We start from the raw sequence: 6008 nt of genomic DNA, 5'->3' as shown, positions 1-6008 counted from the left end.
GGTTCCCCGACAGCCCCGCGCGGAACTGACGCACGCCCCCTCCGCGCGCCCTCCTCGGGACACCCGAGACCGCCTCCTGTGATCATAGAGACGAAAATCCCTCGGCCTAGAGCGCCCCGGCGGCCGACCGTCCGCCGACTTCCTGCCCAGTCTGACACCAAGATTAGGCTCAGCGCTCCGAGCTACCCCCGAAAATGGGAAGACCCGGATGGAGGAGAGTCCTTGCCGACGAGCGCGTAAAAGCCGAGTCCAAGGCGTCGTTCTGTAAACTAGATCTCCCGGCCGGCTAAGGAAGCCGAGTCAAGGGAGCAGAGCGTTGCCTTCTGGGAATTGTAGTCCTCACCAAGGTAACTGGGTAGCAAATGCGACTGGAGGGAAGTCTTAGGGATTGATGCCTGCCAAAGCTGTGATAGAAACCCCCGGAATCCGTAAAGCTTCGGAAACTACTTTTGACAACTTTTCCAACTTCCACCTTGTTCATTGCCTTGCATTTGTACCTCGTACTTAATATGATGGATGTACTTTTCAGAAGTCCTGTGTCCTTATTGTGAGCATTGTCATTGATTATGTTGACTTGGCCAGGCATGCTAACTACATGATCCTCTCACAACGAAGGGGCTTCAAAAAATATGTGCCTGTGTCAACAGGCATTTACTTCGACTGCTATAATCTTCACTCTCACTAGAGGATACTACTTAGCATAAGCGATGTTAGAAATAATTCACTGGCAGAATGAAAGCCTTTCCAGATAACGTGGATTGGTTAAAAATATAAAGGTACCTCAGCCCTTCCAGGAACAGATACAAGATACCCAGCAGCCTACGCCTCTTGTAGCACCATCTTTCCCTAAATTGATTTTTTAAAGGTTTGAGTGAGTTGTATACACCATCGTGTTACAATCAGATATACATACACGTAGTCTATTAACATTATTGGGAAAAAATGTCATGCCTTATTAGCATCATATTCCTATTAGAAGGAGCTTTGTAGAGCTGGACATTTGATTAATCTCATACTGGAATACTGTTGGACCTTCCCTGTACTGGGTTGTATGTGTGCTCACCGGTTCTTATCTCCTCTTCCTGTAATTGGTACAGCTCCCTACTGCAAATTTTCTTATGCGTACATTTAAACTAAAAATTCACATATATACCTGAAATTAATTTTAATAATGGAAAACATTCTATCATACATCCCTTTTGTTTTACAACTACGGCTTTGTACAGTTTATCTCTTCCCATTTTTTTAAAGATTTTATTTATTCATGATAGACACAGAGAGGGGGGGCGGTTCATGCAGGGAGCCCAACTCAGGACTTGATCCCAAGACTCCAGTATCACACCCTGGGCCAAAGGCAGGCGCTAAACCGCTGAGCCACCCAGGGATCCCCTATCTTTTCCCATTTTGGAGTATCATTATGGTCTCAACTTAATTCAATTAACTATAATTATTCTCCTTTTGATGCTCAAGGGAGATCTGCACAAGATTTTTGAAGCATTCTTTATTTCTGGCAACAAGAGGTTCCAGTCAATCTTGATATATCCTAGATCATGGAATCCAGTATACTTCAAGGAACTATGGTTCCTTCTGGTAGAGAATAGTATCTCTGTCTCTGTCTCTCTCACACACACACAAACACACACATATACATATACACAAACTGATAATAATTAGCGTGGTAGGTAAAATGCTGTTGTGCTGTTTTTGAGGCATTTTGTGTTCACATAACATCATGCTGCTGAACCTTACTTAATAAATTTTAATTGCCCAAAAGACTTCCTACCCCATTGGCATGAACCTTGACTAGATTTTTGATGCATCTTGTCGTAACCTGTTCAGCCCAAGACCATGAGAGACAAATTTAACATTCAGACAGAATCAGGATTATTGACCCATTCCAATGAGGGAAATAACACACCAGAGGAATTATGTGGGATGTTGCTGGAAAGAGTTACAAAATCTAGGAGACTGATAGATGGGTGAAATTTAAAGGAAGCAATGTTTTGACAGATTCAAAGCAGGGCTACTTATAAAGAAGTGAACATCAGATCTAGACTGAAGAATAGTCTCAGGATCCTGTTTCTTAAAAACAACAAAGTTACCAGATGTAGAATGCTGTGTTCAGGAGCCCCTGAAATGAAAGCTTTCTTTGGAAATTGGTTGGAAATTGAGGCTGCTTCTTTGTGTCCAAGTGCCTTAAATCCTCCAAACAAAAGCAGGCCATTTCATTCCTACTGGTAACTTCGACAGCAAGGTTCCTAACAGTGAATGCTTTTAGAGAACAAAATTTTTCACTGAGTTAGAAAGTAGACACTCAAAAGAAGGAGTGTTTATTATATTTTACTGCAGCATACCCTTCAGGGAAGTTATTATTTCCTGTTAACTTTCCAGCTGGTGTTTCTGTTTGTTTCTCATTCTGAATTATCCTGTCTTGGAGGAAAACCAATTGACATGATGTGCTTTTTACGTGTGCGTAGCCTTCTATACAACCATGGTTATTGCAAGAAGCAATGATCTTGAACATGTGAACTGCAGGGTCATTTGACTGATAATGAGCTAACCTGTGTCTCAAACAGCTACTGCTGTTGCCATTTGAAACCCTAATGATATTTCTGATTGTAATTACCAAGCTGCAGTATTTGCCTTGAAATTCTCTCACTTCTATCTCTGCACAGGCATGAGAGCTACCCTAGTCTCAATGAATTTTATAAAAGGAAGCCCGTTACTGTATCCATTGGCAATATAGTAAAAGTGTAGGCTGTGCAGTAAGCAATATGAAAGGCTTAAGAAAGTTACAGCTAAATTCAAGTATTTAGCTATATAACAGATTATTAAAAGTGGTGAAGGTTCCAATATAGTAAACTAATAACCATAAAGAACATTTAGGCAAATGCAGATACCTAAACATAATTGTTTCCATGACAACTTAAGCATATTTTCCTTATTCTGCTATTAAGAAAATTACATTCCAATCTGCTAGGTTGTTATTTTAAAACAATTATTTCCTATGGTGTAGTATTACTAAAGACAACCTAAAAAGAATGTTGCATTTTATAATTGAGAAAGTAAAAAAAAAAAAATACTAGGAGACAGTGTAAATTAAATTCAGTGTCTAGACTTGAAGAGCACAACATGAGTAACAATCATCAACAATCATCTAAACATTTCTTATTTGAGCTTAACTCTCCCTTGCCTCTGCTTCCTTTTTTAGCTACCACAATCTCATTTCTTTTCCTGCCAAGAAGTACTGTTTTGCAGTCTGTACTTATTTCTACCATTTCTGCTTGCTGCAATCTTACTTCTACTCAAGCCAACTCTATTAAAACAGAGCCCAGCAGTTGCCTACTTCATTGACCTTTTCTCATTTCTCATCCTCTTCTGTTTATTCCTCAGACGTTGACTGAAAGCCATGATGTGCCAAGCATTATTCGAGGCATCGAGAGCTTGAAAACAGAAAGTCGGCAACATGAGGATTGGAGTGCAGTAGAATGAGACACTGGAGACTCCCTTCTCTCCTGGCTAACATTAACATAGCACTTATCGTGTAAATGCTTTGGATGGGTTAACTCCTTTAATCTCCTGACAACCCAGTGAGGTCGGAATTATTAGTATCCCAATTTTCATGAAGAAACTGCAGCAGAGAAATGTTAAGTAACACAGCCAGTAAGTAGTAGACCTTGACCTTACTTCCTTGACCAGAGAGATTCCTTTCTGTCTTCTTTTACCTCTCTGACTGCTCCTTGGTCTCATCTTGTCTCTTCCTCCTCATTCCATCCCTATTCCCTTGGGGATGACCTCCCAAATTATCTTTGTCCAGTTCAAATTCCAGTCACCTCTGCTTTATTATTTTGTCATCCCTTAAGCACGGTTTTTCTAAGTACTGGACTCACTATCTTTTTGATCAACCAGATCCTCTTCCCAATTATCCTCAGTCTCCTAGGGTAGACACCCTGAGGTCATACTGTGATTTTTCTTCCTTCTCCTGAGATGTTATATCCGATTCATTAAATCTCACATTTGCCCTTCATGTCATCTATTACCACGTGCCCCAATTCTTGCAACAGCTTCCTAGCCATCTCCCAATCATAGAATCTCTCTCCTACAGTCAATCTTCAAGAATCTGCAGAGGTTTCCTAATGTCTGACTACAGAAAGGCAACATATTCCTTTCCCTGGCTTTCAATGTTCTCTAAAAGCTATACCAACCTGGCTTATCCAACTTACTTCCCACCACTTCTCAAAAAATAATCTCATTTTTCCTCTCTCTTCCAATGATCCCTTTCCTCTCTCTTCTTTTCCAATGATTACTTTGCTGGTGAGCTCCTTAGCAATTCCCACCTTGATGATTAAAATAATCACATGACCAGTATCCTGCCTCCAGTTTGTTCTTTTGTTTATTCCCTTTTCCTTCCTTCAGTCATCCAACAACATACAAAAGCCAAGGATAGGGACACCTGGGTGGCTCAGCGGTTGAGCGCCTGCCTTAAGCCCAGGGCCTGATCCTGGAGTCCCGGGATCGAGTCCCACGTCAGACTCCCTGCATGGAGCCTGCTTCTCCCTCTGCCTGTGTCTCTGCCTCTCTGTCTCTGTGTCTCTCATGAATAAATAAAGTCTTTAAAAAAAAAAAAGTGCTACAAAAGCCAAGGATATAAAAATGCCTAGAACACAGTTCAAATCTCAAGAAACTCACAATCTAACAGGGAAAATACAGATGACCACATGTATACCTATTTAGGTACTATGCTAAGGTTATAAATAAAAAGTTGTGAAAACCCAAAGGAAGAAGCAATGAATTCTCCCAAAGCTGATCCGGAAAACCTTCACTGAAAGGGTAAAATCTGATCAGGCTGTTTGAGGACAAACATAATCTCAAGAGGGTGTCCTTGGACGACATTCCAGGTAACAGTGAAAATCAAGAGCAGAGAGTGGTGGTATGAAAGACAATGATATCTTTGAAGAGTTTGATTCAACTTGCCTAATATGTATAGTATATGGAGGTAGCAAGGGAGGAACAGAAAATGAAACTAGAAGATAAATGGATATATTTCGAAAAGTCTTACATAGTATGTGAGGGAGTTTTTCCATTATCCCCTAAGTAATAGAAATGAGTCTTGGTAGGTGTTTAAGTGAGGGAGGTAAAATTTGGGGGAAGGGAGCAGTGTGACATGACTGGATTTCTGTTAGAAACATTATGCCAACGAATCAGGTAATAGGACTAAGTCCTAAATGATAGCACTGGTGATGAAAACAGAAAGACACAGACAATTCAAACCACATCAACAGGGCTGGATGACTTGTTAAATATAGGGGCTATAAGATAAAGGCAGTCAAGAAGTTCTTAATGTCTGCTACTGAGTAAGAGAGTGATGCCTTTAGGGCAGCCCCGGTGGCGCAGCGGTTTAGCGCCGCCTGCAGCCCAGGGCGCGATCCTGGAGACCCGGATCGAGTCCCACGTCAGGCTCTCAGTATGGTGCCTGCTTCTCCCTCTGCCTGTGTCTCTGCCTCTCTCTCTCTCTCTCTAAAAAAAAAAAAAAACAAACAGAGAGAGAGAGAGAGAGATGCCTTTGACCACAGAAATACAGAGGAAAAAAGAAGTCTGTCAGAGAAAAGTGAGGTTGGCCTGCAACCTGCTGAAAAGGCGATGACTGTCTGATGCAGGGTCCAGCATGTGGTTGGGAATCTTTAAAGAGCACTGGGGCTTAGGTGGATGGTCAGGATCCTAGGAGATGACCATTTGGTCTAGCTCCCTTTATTCTGATTCTATTGTACTTACCAGGCAACTTTCTGATATTAAATTTAGCTTTTCAAACTGGGTTTGGTATTTTTATTATTTGGAAATTTTACTTTCAACCTTAACTCAATAACCTCAAATTAGAACATATCAGCCATTCTTTTCTGTATTTAGAAATCTTGCAGAATCGGGATGCCTGGATGGCTCAGTGGTTGAGCATCAGCCTTTGGCTCAGGTCACCATCCTGGGGTCCTGAGATGGAGTCTCCCATCTGGCTC

The sequence above is a fragment of the Canis lupus genome, chromosome 12 (assembly GCF_011100685.1).
Source record: "Canis lupus familiaris isolate Mischka breed German Shepherd chromosome 12, alternate assembly UU_Cfam_GSD_1.0, whole genome shotgun sequence".
In the NCBI taxonomy this organism is placed as follows: Eukaryota; Metazoa; Chordata; class Mammalia; order Carnivora; family Canidae; genus Canis; species Canis lupus.
Note: the sequence above shows the minus strand (reverse complement) of the source record.